Source organism: Moschus berezovskii, chromosome 13, assembly GCF_049115385.1.
Source record: "Moschus berezovskii isolate FMDL1 chromosome 13, NW_MosBer_1.0, whole genome shotgun sequence".
Taxonomy (NCBI): Eukaryota; Metazoa; Chordata; class Mammalia; order Artiodactyla; family Moschidae; genus Moschus; species Moschus berezovskii.
In genome coordinates, this window is record NC_142472.1 from 79,411,852 (window position 1) to 79,429,088 (window position 17,237).

The 17,237-nt window shown below is 35.4% G+C and overlaps 1 non-coding gene across 1 annotated transcript; it reads right to left on the bottom strand.

Moving 5' to 3' along the window:
* Positions 1-11,489: 11,489 nt before the first annotated feature.
* On the bottom strand, positions 11,490-11,596 carry LOC129556662 (U6 spliceosomal RNA). Its single transcript, XR_008686066.1, has one exon. It is a non-coding gene; the product is annotated as a U6 spliceosomal RNA (small nuclear RNA).
* Between the last annotated feature and the right edge of the window lie 5,641 nt (positions 11,597-17,237).

The window sequence follows — 17,237 nt, forward strand, 5'->3', positions numbered from 1 at the left end:
CTAGTGAAGTAGCACATAAGTTGTTTTTAGATAATGATAGTATTTTCAGGCAATATTCCAATTTTTGTGCTTTGAAAGTGAGCATTGCTGGTTCACTGTAACACATACCAGTGTCCTCACTGCGTTGGTTCTGTGAACTGGTGTGCCTACATTCTCATTTATTTGCCCGTACCTTGCTGCTGCTCTTGCTCATAAGAAACCATTTCCAAGTCAGTTGCTTTTCTATCTAATAGCATCTTTGTTGTGGATTATAGTAAATGATTTAGCTCGCTGACTGTATGCGGAACATCCTCAGGCTTATTTTGAGCTAAGCAAGATTTTACTAGATGGTCTTTGATTTCAAAGGCTGCTTTTGGCAACTCCAGGAAGAATAGTGCTGATGATTTAGAAAACTGTAGCTTTATAAATGACCACTCTCCAGCGGCAGGAAATTAATGGCAGATGAGTGGTAAATAGGTCCATTTCATTTTATTCCCAACCTGCATGTGTTCTAAGGAAATGGTTATAGCCTGGGAGAAGAGAACAAGGGAAAGTTTGTAAAATGATGGAAACTTTATTGCTACATTGAAAAAAAAAAATCTCATGTACCATTGGTTAAAATTATCAATATTATAAGTAATCGAATTTTATTGTTTTCTTAGAAAAGCAAAATTAGGGGATAAAATCCTACGCGAGCCTGTTGGGCAGGTAGCATAAGCAAGAAATATACCTGTGCTGATTTAAACCACTGGTGTTTGGAGTGTATTACTTTAGAAGGTTTAAGGAAGTTATTTGACCTTGGTATTAGTACTAGCAAAATTAATTGGACTTTCTTTTCCCAACAATATTCCTATTGCTGAACATTGGGACAACTCAAAACATTGTTACACTATACGACTGAGATGAAATCAGAATGAGGTATTATTTGAAATAAAGTTATATTTTGTTGTTGTTTGTGTTTTGCTTTATCTAAAAGGCCTAAATAAATAAATTTCTACAGACTTGCTTAACAGTTTTATATCATTTCTAAGCTTACCTGTAAACATGGTTGGGGTTGTCGTATATAATCAATATACGGATATTCCAAATAAAAGTAGACTAAAATCTATGTTTCTTTGATCTGGAACATGCACTGTCAAAACTTAAAGATCCAAATGTCTGTAGAAGTCTGTGATATTGATTTGATTAAGAATTTATGCTATTATAGGAGCCTCAAAGAAATATGTAGAACCACACTGGTCTAACTCCATAGCTTTAAAATACTGGCCAGTATGAAAACACCGTCCACTGTGTTCAATTGAATAAATATTTATTACAAAAGTTGAGTGGTGTATTGTAATGAATTGGGACAAGGTAATTAGTTATAAGGGGCTTCCCTGGTGGCTCAGAGGTTAAAGCGTCTGCCTCCAATACGGGAGACCCGGGTTCGATCCCTGGGTCGGGAAGATCCCCTGGAGAAGGAAACGGTAACCCACTCCAGTATTCTTGCCTGGAGAATCCCATGGACGGAGAAGCCTGGCAGGCTACAGTCCACGGGGTCGCAAAGAGTCGGACACGACTGAGCGACAGAACGGAATGGAACGGAATTAGTTATAAGGTCTATGAAAAGTTATTACCTTAAGCCTTTGGGGTCTGAATCAATAGTCCTTTGCTCAATCATAAGTCAGGATAAGGGACACATGTACACCCATGGCTGATTCATGTCAATATATGGCAAAAATCACTACAATATTGTAAAGTAATTAGCCTCCAATTAAAATTAAAACAAACAAACTGAAGTCAATGAAATGAAAGGCTACAGAATTGAGTGTAAGATATTAACATAGAAACCATTTTAGCTGCTAACCGACAAGGTAATGCTTTAGAAAGAGGATGATTTATCACAAATACGTGAAGAATTCCTGAATCAGTTTTGTGACATTATACGGTCTCTGTTCCCTAGCTGATACATTAAGTATGATAACAAAGCTGTGGGCTGTCCTGTTGGTGGTACAGTCCAATATTATTTTAATTATCTTTCATTATGAATGCTGCTAGGCTAAGGCTAGAACGTGGCTAAGTTGTGAGGATGGTGTTAAATAGTCCATCACCATTATAATCAGGCAAAGGATAAGTTTCAACAGAGTAGATAAGACAAGAACTCTCAGTGTTCATTGAATGAAAACAAAATTCTTTCTGAGTTTACATGAATGCATATAGTAATCTACATGAAGAGTCATTTTATTCATCAATTTTTAAGTCTGAATTTAGTTTTCTTAGTATTATCATGCAGATACATAGCTTTTTCTCATGTACTTTTATTCCAAAATAACTAAATTTACTAAAAGATTAGGAAATTCTCTGTTATTTAATTAAATTGAACACTGACTCCATTTAATTCACTGGTGTCTTCAGTTTCACTAGAGATATATGTCCTGCAAAATTCATTTGCTATGGCATCAATTTTATTTAATTAAATAAATTTATTAATTTAAAAATTAAAAATTATTTAATTTTTTAATGAATGGCCATTTAGACGTGAAAGATATTAGATTAACAAGTGAAATTTCTCTCTCCCCTCCAAATGTATTATTTACAATGTACACTGCTTTTGTTTCAGTCTTAAAACTAATGTTTATACAATTAATCATTTTTCTCTTTTGAAGAACTGGAACTACAAGTATTTTTCCTAAAGTGCTTTTTCTAGATATCAAGGTGCTATACACAGTTTCTATTTTTTAGGTCTTTCTTTACAAAAATAAACACATTAGATCAGATGTTATATCACTATATATTTTTTGAGCTATGAGCCATTGCCAGGAAATTTTACAGAACTTTCTAAAGTGGCCTGCTTTTAATCATGGTATGATTTTCCCCCTAAGCTGTTTAGAGATTCTAAAATATTTAACATATTTAAAATTATTTCAATGTTTATTTTCCTATTGCCTGTAGGTATATTTTGCTTCCTCACATTGAATAAAAAATATCAGGTATTGAATCTTTCCATCTGTTCCTCTGAGAGGGGGAAAAAAATATATATATATGTATATACACACACACACACACATGCACACACATACACACACATTACTTCTCTTTTAGGTTCTGTTTTAACTTGTATTATGAGGACCAGAATGGACTTCCAAATTTTCAAGTATATTTTCCTCAGTTCTCATAATTAAGGACATCAGCAACTCCCTACTGTTGGTTATCTTCCTTCAAAAATATCTCTCTCCTTTGGCTCCTGTGAGTTCATTTTATACTTTGTCATAACTCTAAAATCAATATTATGGTTTTAAAGTTGTTTATTTTCCTCCCATTATTGTGGTTTTATTGCGCATTTTAATTTATTCAACCAACATGGATTTATTGAATAGCTATCAAATACATGGGTCAGCAGGTAAAGGATTCACCTGCCAATGCAAGAATTGCAAGAGATACAGGTTTGATCCCTAGGTCCGGAAGGTGACCTGCAGTGGAAGTGGGAACCCCCTCCAGTATTCTTGCCTGGAGAATCCCATGGACAGAGGAGCCTGGCCGACTACAGCCCAAGGGGTCACACAGAGTCAGACATGAGAGGGTGACTAAGCACGTGAAGAAGAGTACACGAATACACAGAAATACCATGAATGAACGTCGAGTGTGTCAAATGCCTTTTCTGTGTGTATTGTGACGAGCGTGTGCTTTTCCTTTAAGTTGCTGATATGATAGTTTGCACTGGCTGTTTTTCTTTTTTAATTAATTTTTATTGGAGTATAGTTGCTTTACTATACTGCAGTGTTAGTTTCTACTGTACATAGACGCACATGTACTAACACACAAAGATTCTACTAACACATAAAGTTTCTACATGTACTAACACATAAAGTGTTAGTTTCCACTGTACAGCACAATGAATCAGCCTTATGAATACATGTATCTCCTCCCATTGGACTTGCACGCCACTCAGGTCACCACAGGGCCTTAAGTACAGTTCCCTGTGGTGCACAGTATATCCATATTAGTTATCTATGTACATAGTATCAACAGAGCATATGCGTCAGTCTCCTTCGATTACTGAACAAGTTTGAAATTCTGGAATAAACCCTACTTGTCATGATGTAGTTTCTTTTCTGTGTGTGACTAAATATATTTGGCTGATGACTGGTGAATTATTTTGCATTCATACTCATGAGGGTTATTGATCTGTGGTTTACATTTCTTGTAATGTCTTTGCTCGTTTGCTTATTCAGATAATACTGGATGCACAATGAGTTGGTCAGTGTTCCCTCCTCTTCTTTTTCAGGAAGAGATGGTATTACTTTGGTATTTTTTGGTTTAATGTTTGATAGAATTTACCCAGAAAACATCTTATATCTAATGCTTTATTTATTGAAAGATATAATTACAAATTCACTTTCTTCAAAAAGATTACCTTTCTTTTCCCCAGTTTTATTGTGGTATAGGCAAAAATTGAATATACTTAAGGTATACAATGTGATGTTTTTACATACATATACATTGTGAAATGTTTACAACATTCAAGCTAGCTAAAATATCCATCGGTTTTCATAGTACCTTTTTTTGTAAGAAGAATTAAGGTCTACTTAGTCAATTTCAAATGTACAATGAAGCATGGTTAATGACAGTCATCATGATGTAGTATACCATATCTTAAGAATTTCCTCCTGTGTATCTAAATCTTTTCTGTATATTATGAAATATATTTTACTAAAATACATTTATTTTAGATATTAACCAAAAAAATATATATTTAGGTTGCATGCCCATTTTTAAATCAAGCTGTTTGTTTTCCTGTCTGTTGTTGTTGCTTATTTATTTTGGATATGAACTCCTAAAGAGATACTTGGCTTGCCAATATTTTCCTATTACATACTTGACCTTTTTTTTTTTTTTCCCTTTGACCAATATTTTTCCCATTTTCTTTACCCTCTAAACCCTGGTAAGCAACATCTTACTCTCTGCTTCTGAGTCTGACTTTTGCATATTCCACATCTAGGTGAGAATAAACAGTATTTGCCTCTCTGTGTCTGACTTATTTCACTTGGCATAGTGATATCCAGTTTTGTCCATTTTGCCACAATATGCAATCAACTACTGTTGAGCCTTAAGAAAGAAGGAAACTTAATTGTGTGTATATAAATATATATGTATATATACTATATACACATATATGCAAATATTTTCCCATTACATAGGTTGTTTCTTTGTTCATTTTTTTTTTCTTTTTGTTTTTTGCTATACAGAAATTTTGTTGTTGTTCAGTTACTAAGCTGTGTCTGACCCTTTGGGACCCCATGGACACCTGTTTCCTCTGTCCTCCACTGTCTCTCAGAGTTCACTCAATTTCATATCCATCGAGTAATGCTATCTAACCATCTCATCTTCTACCACCTCCTTCTTTTGCCTTCAATCTTTCCCAGCATCAGGGTTGTTTTCCAATGAAAACAACCAGCTCTTCACATAAGGTGGACAAAGTATTGGACCTTCAGCTTCAGCAACAGTCCTTCCAATGAATATCCAGGGTTGATTTCCTTTAGGATTGGCTGGTTTGGTCTCCTTACTGTTCAAGGTACTCTCAAGAGTCACCACAATTGGAAAGCATCAATTTTTTGGTGTTCAAACTTCTTTTTGGACCAACTCTTGCATCCATACATGACTACGGGACAAATCATAGCTTTGACTATATGGACCTTTGTTAGCAAAGTGATGTCTCTGCCTTTTAATATGCTGTATAGGTTGGTCATAGCTTTTCTTCCAAGGAGCGTGTCTTTTAATTTCATGGCTGCAGTGATTTTGGAGCCCAAGAAATCACAATGTGTCACTATTTCCACTTTCCCCCGTTCTATTAATATTCAACATGAAGTAATGGGACTGGATGTCATGATATTAGTTTTTAAATGTTGAGTTTCAAGCTATCTTTTCCACTTTCCTAATTCATCATCAATAAGAGACCTTTGTTTTTCACTTTCTGTAAGGATAGTGGTAACAACTGCATATTTGAGGTTCCTGATATTTCTCCTGGCAATCTTGATTGCAGCTTGTGATTCATCAGTCTGACATTTCTCATGATGCAATCTGCATACAAGTTAAATAAGCAGGGTAACAAAATGAAGACTTGACATACTCCTTTCCCAAACTTGAACCATCCCTCTTTCCATGTCTACTTCTAACTTTTTCTTCTTGACCTGAATACAGGTTTCTTAAGAGACTGGTAAGGTGATCTGGCACTTCCATCTCTTTAAGAATTTTCCACGGTTTGTTGTGATCCACACAGTTAAAGCTTTAGTGTAGTAAATGAAATAGAAGTATATGTTTTTCTGGAATCTCTTTGCTTTCTCCATGATACAATGAATGTTGGCACTTTGACCTCTGGTCCCTCTGCCTCTTTGAAGCCAAGTTGTACATATGGAAATTCTCAGTTCATGTACTGCTAAAGTCTACCTTGAGGATTTCAAGCATAACCTTGCTAGTATGCAAAATGAGTAATTTGTATAGTAATCTGAACAGTGTTTGGCATTGCCCTTCTTTGCACTAGGAATGAAAGCTGACTTTTCCAGTCCTGTGGCCACTGCTGAAATTTTTATTTCAATGCACTTTGATTTGCCAAAGCTAGTTTTCACCGCATATACTTCCAAGATTATATACAAAAGATGTGACAAAAGGATTTTTTCTTATAATTTCTTCTAGCAGTTTGCAGCTTTGGCTCTTTTTAAAGTATTGAATATATAGAGAGGTCTTTTTTTTTTCTTAATTTAATGTTAATAAAGTTCCTGTATCATTGTTTAACAGGTGGATAGTTTTTCTAATACCATTTATTGAAGCAACTCTTCTTTCCTAATTGTGCATGCTTGGTATAATAGGATTATCTTGATTATATGTTAGTCAGTTCAGTTCAGTTTAGTAGCTCAGTCGTGTCTGACTCTTTGCGACCCCATGGACTGCAGCACGTCAGGCTTCCCTGTCCATCACCAACTCCCGGACTTGCTCAAACTCATATCCATTGAGTCAGTGATGCCATCCAACCACCTCTTCCTCTGTCGTCCCCTTCTCTTGCAGCCTTCAATCTTTCCCAGCGTCAGAGTCTTTTCCAATGAGTCAGCTCATTGCATCAGGTGGCCAAAGGTGGAGCTTCATCATCAGTCCTTCCGATGAATATTCAGGACTGACTTACTTCAGGATTGACTGGTTTGATCTCCTTCATGTCCAAGGGGCTCTCGAAAGTCTTCTCCAACTCCACAGTTCAGAAGCATCAATTCTCTGGTATTCAGCTTTCTTAATGGTCCAACTCTCACATCCATACCTGACTACTGCAAAAACCATAGCTTTAAATATACAGACATTTTTTGGTAAAGTAATGTCTCTGCTTTTTAATAGGTTGTCTAGGTTGGTCATAGCATTTCTTCCAAGGAACAAGAGTTTTAATTTCACAGCTGGAGTCACCATTTGCAGTGATCTTGGAGCCCAAGAAAATAAAGTCTGTCACTGTTTCCATTGTTTCCTCATTTATTTGCCATGAAGTGATGGAACCGGATGCCGTGATCTTGGTTTTTTGAATGTTGAGTTTTAAGCCAGCTTTCACCGACTCCTCTTTCACTTTCATCAAGAGGTTGTTCAGTTCCTCTTCGCTTTCTTCCATAAGGGTATTGTCATCTGTGTATCTGAGGTTATTGTTATTTCTCCTGGAAGTCGAGATTCCAGCTTACACTTCATCCAGCCCTGCATTCTGCACGATGTACTCTGCATATTAGTTAAATAACCAAGATACAGCATATCTGAGGTTACTGATATTTCTCCCAGCAATCTGTAGGTTCATGTCAGTTCTAACTGCTGCTTCTTGAACTGCACGGAGATTTCTAAGGAGGCAGGTAAAGTGGCCTGTTATTCCCATCTCTTTAAGAATTTTCCATAGTTTGTTGTGATCCACACAGTCAAAGGATTTAGCGTAGCCAATAAAGCAGAAGTCGATGTTTTTCTGGAATTCTCTTGCTCTTTCCATGGTCCAGTGGATGTTGGCAATTTGATCTCTGGTTCCTCTGAGTTTTCTAAATCCAGATTGAACAGCTGGGAATTCTTGGTTCACGTACTATTGCAGTCTAGCTTGGAGAATTTTGAGCATTATTTTGCTAAGGTGTGAGATGCGTGCAATTATGTTGCAGTTTGAACATTCTTTGGCATTGTCCTTCTTTGGGATTAGAGTGAAAATAGACATTTTCCAGTCCTGTGGCCAGTGCTGAGTTTTTCAAATTTTCTGGCATATTGACAGCAGCGCTTAACAGCATCATCCTTTAGGACTTGAAATAGCTCAGCTGGAATTCCATCACCTCCCCTAGCTTTATTCATAGTGATTCATCCTAAGGCTCACTTGACTTTGCACTCCTGGATGTCTAGCTCTAGGTGAGTGATCACACCATTGTGGTTATCTATTTTTTTATTCTGAGATTGGTCTATTTCACTTAAATTATGGAATTTGTGTGCATATACTTTATATTAACCCCTAGTTATCTTTTTAATGATTTGGGAATCTGGTATAATATTTATTTTTTTTTTTTTCATTCTTGTTCAGTTTGGCTGAAGTTGTATCACTTTTATTAACTTTTTATTAAAAAGAGTAATATCTGTATTCATGGATGTTCTCTATTGTTTTTCTGTTTTCAGTTTCACTGCCTTGTGCTATTAAACTTATTCCCTTCTTTCTGCTTGATTTGTTTTATTTTGCTCTTTTTACTCATGATCAGTAACGAGGAAATGTACATTACTGATTTAAGCAAGAACTTCTATCTATACTTATATAAACATGTGATGCTATATATGCATCTCTATGCACTACTTTAGGTGCTTCTAACAATTTTATATGCAGTGTTTCATATTTTATTCAAATCAGACTGTATTTTAGACTTTTTTTAGAGCTTCTATCATTGACACATGTGCTGTTTATGATTATAACATTTTCCAAATATTGAAAAGTTTTGGCATTTTCCATACATTTAGCTATATCTTAATTTGTATGATCTGTGAAAATTCTTTGTATTCTTTTAAATTTGTAAAGGGGTTTTTTATGTGTCCAGCTATGTAAGCTGTTTTGGTGTTCCATGCACACTTGAGAAGAATGTATATTCTGCTGTTGGGTAGAGTATTCCATTAGGCAATTAACTAAGATAAATATTGTTTTTCAGCTCACCTATACATTGCCATTTTTCTGCCGACTTTTATTAGTTACCTAAAAAGTGGTGCTGGATGTTGAAATATATTTATTCATTGCTTGTTTCTTCTTTCATTTCTTGTTTCACATGTTAGAAATTCTTTTGTGAAGATAAACATTAGGGTTTTGTGTTTGTTAGATAATGTATACTTTGTCATTTTAAAATATTTATGTCTAATAATATTTCTTCTCTGAAGTCTACTTTGTCTGGTACTGCTACAGCTGTTCTAGTTTTATTTGGTTTTGTATCTGTGTGGTGTTCTCTGTCCATACATTTTAATACATTTATGCCTTTTTATTGAGATATAATCCAAACAAAAATCATCTGATTAATTATACAATTCAACCTTATTAGTGTGTTCAGAAGGTTTTGCAACCTTCAAAACTACCTAGTTCCAGAATATGTTGATCATCCCAAAATAAGTTTCATACACATTAGCAGTTAATCAAGTAATCTACTTTCTGCATCCATTAATTTGCCAGATTCTGTATATTTTCTATAAACAGACATACAGCCTTGTAGCTGGCTTCTTTCACTTCTTTCAAAGTTCTTTCACAGTGTAGTATATATTAGTTCTTAATTACTTTTAATGCCTGCATAATATTTCATGTCTATTTTTTTGGTGTGCATATATATATTATATAGTTTCTTATCTATTCATTAAATTTGAGCTTTTCTCCCCTAATTTGCTACTTTAAACAATATTTCTATAGACTTTTGAGTACAAATTTATGTGTGAGGCTGACCTTTTAGTTCTGTGGGCTATATAACTAGAAATGGAATTGCAGGATTTTATTGTAACTCTATGCTTAACTTATTGAAGAACTGCAGGCTATTTATCAAAGCAACTGCACAATTTTACTTCCAAATTTCAAGTCATCACAGTTCCAATTTCCCCATACCCTTTTTATTATTTGTAGTTTTCCTTTTTTAAATTTATTGAAGTTTTAGATTGATTATAGTTTTAAATTGATTGCAGCTATCATGGTAGGAGTAGAGTGGTATGTCATTACGTTTTTGTTTTACATTTCCCTCATGACTACGGGTGCTGAGTACTCATGTCTTTGTTGGTCATTTGTATATCTTCTCTAGGGAACTGTGTATCAAATTTCTTTGCGCATTTTTGGTTGGATATTTGCTTTTTTGTCAAGTTTTGAGAGTTCTTTACATATTTTGAAAATAACGGACTTATTATATATATGATTTGCAGATATTTCCACACATTTTAGGTGTAGTTTCTCAATTTCTTGATAATCTTCTTTGAATCACACAAGCTTTTTATATGCATAAAGTCCAGTTTCTTTTTCTTTTGTTTTTGCAGAGTGGGAGGGGGGTTGCTATGCTTTAAGAATCATATCTAAGTAAACATCATCTAAACTAAAGCCACAAAGACTTCCACTTATATACTTTCTTGTAATAGTTTTGCACTGTGATATCTTACAAATGTAAAGTCTTTGATCCACATTGAGTTACTTTTTATTTGTTATGAAATAGAACTACAACTTCTTTCCTTTATATGTGGATATACAGTTGGTCTAGCACCATTTGTTGAAAAAACTATTCTTTCCCCCATTGAATTGTCTCAACAATTTTATTGAAAATCAGCTAGCCATAGATATATGAGTTTATTTCTGGACTTTCAGTTCTATCCCATAGACTGATATGCCTATTTTTTTATGCCAGTAAAACACTATCTTTATTATTGTATCATTTACAGTAAATGAAATTAAAAAATTTTAGTTCTCTTAGTTTGTTCTTATTCTTCAAGATGGTTTTATTTATTCTGGGATGTTTTCTTTACACATAAATTGTACGATTAACATGTGAATGATAGGGTTAATTTGTCAGTTTCTGCAGGAAATCCTACTGCAGTATTGAGAAGAATGGCAGTGAATTTGGGGAGCATTTATTTTATTAATAAGATGCTACACAGTGATTGATACTTGTATGTTCACTCAACCTTGAGTCTTTCAGATAATCTTACTTGGTCACAATGTATAACCCTTTTGCTATATTGTGGGATTTGACTTGTTACTATTTTGTTGAGAACTTTGTGTACTTTTTCATGAAAAATTTTGGTCTATAATTTAAAGATCTTGTGATATCTTTGTCTGATTTTAGCATCAGAGTAATGCTGACCTCATAGATTGAGTTTAAAATGTTTTCTGCTCTTTCTACAATTATTTTCTTCTTAAGAATTTGAAATAATTGGCTTTAATTATTTTTTAAATTTTTAATTGGAGCATAATTGCTTTAAAATATTGTGTTAGTTTCTGCTATACATCAACATGAATCAACCATAAGTACACATATGTCCGCTCCCTCTTGAAAACTAGAGAACACTCAACAAATTGGCATGCCATCCTATTGCAGGGACCATGATAATCTTCTTGGTATTATTGCAATTTTAGTATATGTGCTGCCAAAGAGAGCACGATCTTAATTCTTTTTAAATCCCTGGTAGACTTAACAGTCGAAGCCATCATCACTATTAGGTCTTAGACTTTTCTTTGCAGAAACTTTAATTGCTAATTCAACCTCTTTGCTCATTAGAGTTCTGTTCAGATTTTCTATTCCTTGTTGAGTCTGTTTCAGTATTTTTCTAGGATTTGGGAGTGTGGCTATCACTTCAAGATAATCACTTTGTTTCACTTAATATATGCCCAGAAAAGGAATGACTGGATCGTACGGTTCAGCTCAGTTCAGTTCAGCCACTCAGTCGTGTCCGACATTTTGACCCCATGGACTGCAGCATGCCAGATTCCCAGTCCATCACCAACACCCTAAGCTTGCTCAAATTTATGTCCATCAAGTTGATGATGTTATCCAACCATCTCATCCTCTGTCGTCCCCTTCTCCTCCTGCCTTCAATCTTCATCAGGGTCTTTGCCAATAAGTCAGTTCTTCAGATCATGAGGAATAAGTATTGGAGTTTCAGCTTCAGCATGAGTCTTTCCAATAAATATTCAGGACTGAGTTCCTTTAGAATGGACTGGTTGAATCTCCTTGCAGTCCAAGGGACTGACAAGAGTCTTCTCCAACACCACGGTTCAAAAGCATCAATTCGTTGGTGCTCAGCTTTCCTTATAGTCCAACTCTCACATCCATACATGACTACTGAAAAAGCCATACCTTTGACAAGAAGGATCTTTGCTGGCAAAGCAATGTCTCTGCTTCTTAATATGCTGTTGAGGTTGGTCAGAGCTTTTCTTCCAAAGAGCAAGTGTCTTTTGATTTCATGGCTGCAGTCACCATCTGCAGTGATTTTGGAGCCCCAGAAAATAAAGTCTGTCACTGTTTCCATTGCTTCCCCATCTATTTGCCAGGAAGTGATGGGACCAGTTGCCATGATCCTAGTGTTTTAAATGTTGAGTTTCAAGCCAACATTTTCACTCTCCTCTTTCACTTTCATCAAGAGGCTCTTCATTGCCTCTTCACTTTCTGCCATAAGGGTGGTGTCATCTGCATATCTGAGGTTATTGATACTTCTCCCTGCAATCCTGATTCGAGCTGTGCTTCATCCAACCCAGAATTTCTCATGATATACTCTGCATATAGTTTAAATAAACAGGGTGACAATAAATATCCTTGATGTACTCCTTTCCCAATTTGGAACCAGTCTGTTGGAAGAGGAGAGTGAAAAGGTTGGCTTGAAGCACAACACTCAGAAAACAAAGATCATGGCATCTGGTCCCATTACTTCATGGGAAATAGATGGAAAAACAGTGGAAACAGTGTCAGATTTTATTTTTTGGGGTTCCAAAATCACTGCAGATGCTGATTGCAGCCATGAAATTAGAAGACGCTTACTCCTTGGAAGGAAAGTTATGACCAACCTTGATAGTATATTAAAAAGCAGAGACATTACTTTGCCAACAAAGGTCCGTCTAGTCAAGGCAATGGTTTTTCCAGTGGTCATGTATGGATGTGAGAGTTGGACTGTGAAGAAAGCTGATCGCCTAAGAATTGATGCTTTTGAACTGTGGTGTTGGAGAAGACTCTTGAGAGTCCCTTGGACTGCAAGGAGATCCAACCAGTCCATTCTAAAGGAGATCAATCCTGGGTGTTCATTGGAAGGACTGATGCTAAAGCTGAAACTGCAATACTTTGACCACCTCATACGACGAGTTGACTCACTGGAAAAGTCTCTGATGCTGGGAAAGGTTGGGGGCGGGAGGAGAAGGGGACGACCAAGAATGAGATGGCTGGATGGCATCACCAACTCTGTGGACATGAGTTTGAGTGAACTCCGGGAGTTGGTGATGGACAGGGAGGCCTGGCGTGCTGTGATTCATGGGGTCGTGGAGAGTTGGACACGACTGAGTGACTGAACTGAACTTAACTGTTGTTCCAAGTCTGGTTCTGACTGTTGCTTCTTGACCTGCATACAGGTTTCTCTTGAGGCAAGTAAGGTGGCCTGGCATTCCCTTATCTTGAAGAGTTTTACACAGTTTTTTGTTATCTACACAGTCAAAGGCTTTTTTTTTTCAATAAAGAAAAAGTACATGTTTTTCTGGAATTTTCTTGCTTTTCTATAATTGAGCAGATGTTGGCAATATGATCTCTGGTTCCTCTGCCTTTTCTAAATCCAGTTTGAACATCTGGAATTTCTTGGTTTACGTACCATTGAAGCCTGGCTTGGAGAATTTTGAGCGTTACTTTGCTAGTGTGTTAGATGATGAGTGAAATTGTGTGGTAATTTGAACATTCTTTGGCATTGCCCTTCCTTTGGATTGGAATGAAATCTGACCTTTTCCAGTACTGTGGCCACTGTTGAATTTTCCAAATTTGGTGGCATATTGAGTGCAGCACTTTCACAGCATCATTTTTTAGAATTTGAAATAATTTAACTAGAATTCCATCACCTCCATTAGCATTGTTCATAGTGATGCTTCCCAAGGCCCACTTGACTTCATATTCCAAGATATCTGGCTCTAGATGAGTGATCACACTATCATAGTTATCTGAGTCATGAAGATCTTTTTTGTACAGTTCTTCTGTGTAATGTTATATTCATATGGTAGTTCTATCTTTAATTATTTGAGGAAACTCCATGTTATATTCTTCAGTGGCTGTCCCAATGTACATCCCCACCAACAGTATACAAGGATTCCCTTTTCTCCATATCTTTGCCAGAACTTGTTATCTCTTGCTTTTTTGATGATAACCATTCTGACAGGTATAAGATGATATTTCATTGAATTTTTTTTTTGCATTCCCTGATGTTGAATGATGTCAAGCATCTTTTCATACATCTGTTGGCCATTTGTATATCTTTTTTGCTCAAGTTCTCTGCCCAAGTTACAGTTGTATTATTTGTGCAACTTTTTTTTAGTTGTATACATTTCTTATATATTATGTATACTAACTTTTATTTATAGCTTGAAAATATTTCCTCTATTCTTTAGGTTGCTTTTCACTCTGTTGACTTTTTCTTTTGTTTTTTTTTTTTTTTACTGAAGTTTTTAGTTTGATATAGACCCACTTATTTATTTTCGATTTTGTTGTTGTTACAGCGACGTCACACTTGAAGAAGCAATTACGTCTTCCAGTCTTTACTGACTAGATACAGGGAAGAAATACCTTTTTTCAGTCCTGTTTGATATTCTCATGCTTTCTCAGATCTTTTCTAAGATACAATTCTCTGCACTTCTTATTCCTGCTTATGGGGGGTGTCCTTTAGATTTTATGCCTTCATCTTCCTGCAAAAGCAGATGGAATGCTGACAGCTTTCTCTTGCCTTCCTTAGGGAGGTGAGGGATGCTCAAGTGTATGTGGTTTCCCCTGGTTTCACAGAGTTGGGTCAGCTTTCTGCATGTACTCAGTAGCTATCTGCGAAGGCTGGCTCTTGCTGCCGCTGGAGAGTGCATGCAAAAGCCAGCCATGGAGTTGAGGGGGAAGGAGTGTGAGTTGAAAGGAGCACTGGGGTTACCTGTAGGCCTGTTGGTGGGATTCAAGGTGAGGCCTCCCCAGCAGTTCTTGGGCATACTTACTGATGGAGTCTGCAAAGTGTTTAGTAGGATCTGAGGGATCTCCACTATCTGTGGTTCTCCCAGGCTTTCCAATCCTAGTTCTGCTACACACTTCATATTTTTAATGGGATGAGAAAGTAATGGATCTCTTTGACAGCATCCTGTGCAACTGGGGAAGCTGGGTTCACTCTCACCTGCAGAAGAAATCATAGCCAAGAAGGTCTTGCTTAGCACTGAGCTGTGCTGCCTTAGGGGAGGGGATACTTGGGTAAAGTAAACTGTTTGTCTTATCCTCTCAGATGTATCCAATCTCAGACTTCTTGCTCTACTGGCCTCCTGGAATTCCCCTGAAATTTCTCCACTGGCTTCCTGAATTCTGCAAAGTCTTCTTCCATCCATGGTGATTGTCAAGATTGGTGTTCTTTGGTGGGAAAAAGGTAGAAAACTCTTTATTTCACACGCATGATAAAGTCTTATATGTTTATAAAAACGTCCTTTAAGGTGTGCTTATCTGATATTTGTTTTAATTTAAGCTATTTCACCACTGATAATTAACATTATATAAAGATTATAAGATTACACTACTGTATATCTTGCTTAAAACAATTATTTGTAACCATAGCATGTCTAGTATTGTTTTTAAATTGTATTTTAAATAAAAGCATACTTTAAATCAAAGTTTAACATTTTTGCTAATTATCTAATGTTTCAAAATTTGTAAGTTCAAAACAAACCTTTCTGATGCTGCCCCTATTTTACAAATTATTTTTAAGTTTTTATTATTAAAAACAATTTTAATATACTTAAAATTTTAACATATTTAATATATACTTCACATAGGAGATATACATAATAAATTCTACATGTTGTATAATTTATTGATTATATATATATGAGAGTATTTTTAGCTTTGAATGTAAATCAATTTATAACACATACACATATGTACTCCCATACGAGTGCACATTTACCCTAAACTTCAAAAGAATAATTTCAGGACTATTATTAAGTAGAAAAACACTAATGCTTGTGAAGAGGCTATAACAAGGACTAATAAACATGAGGCAAATGCATTCTATTTTTATTAATAGCAGAAGTCTTTATGCACATATATTTTAAAATATTATTATGAGTTAATGGCATATGCCCCAAAGAAGTATTAGTAATTATCACTCATTTGTGTTGACTGAAGAATAATGAATGAGCCGGCAGGAATAGGATGCAAATTATATGCTTTTCTACTATCCCCACTTTCATTACTTAATTCATTTTTTTCATTTTACAGTCACTCATGCTTTTGGTATTTACCCAGTTTTATTAGTTATTCCTACATTGTTGGTGTTTCCATTTTCTTTCTTTTATCCTGTTACTTATACTTAAAGTAATTTAAATAATTTAGTATTTATTTATTTGCAAAATCTTAGTTATTTATACAGATATTTCATTTTTATTTGAAATTCTTGATTGAAAATTATTTTCAAAAAACTAAATAATTGAATTAACATGTTGAAAGAGCTCATATTATAGAAAGTGAATACCTGAAACTAAATCAATACTAGTTTAAAAAAAAAGGCCAACAGAACTTTGGAAAGTTTAATACATTTAAAACTGGGCATGGGGGTAGGAAAGAAGAAGGAATATTTCTTCAGCTTTCATTTATTCCTACAGTCATGGTTGTGATTCATCATGAAGTTGCTTTTACAGTAAAACAGATTCATTAAGGAACCAGTTATTTCCAAACAAAATCAGAGTAAAAGTGGAAATCCTTCCGGGGGTGGGGGATGGCAAGGGGGGAATCAAACATGTAAAAAAAAGAAACACCCTTTCTCAAATACTTAAACTGCAGCCAATAATGAATAATAGAATGACCACAATTTATTTAAAGCACTTTTTTTTTTTTTTCAGGCCAAAGGAAACAGCTAAGCAGTGACCTGGGTAATTTTTAAATTACACTTTAATACTAAGCAACAAAAAACTTGCCTACAGATCATTTAAACTAGACAACTAAGCAAAACTTTCCTGCACTTAAAATAGTACCTGACACAAGAGAGGTCCTAATATATGCATCTCAAGTTACTAACTACTCAATACATATTTTCCATGT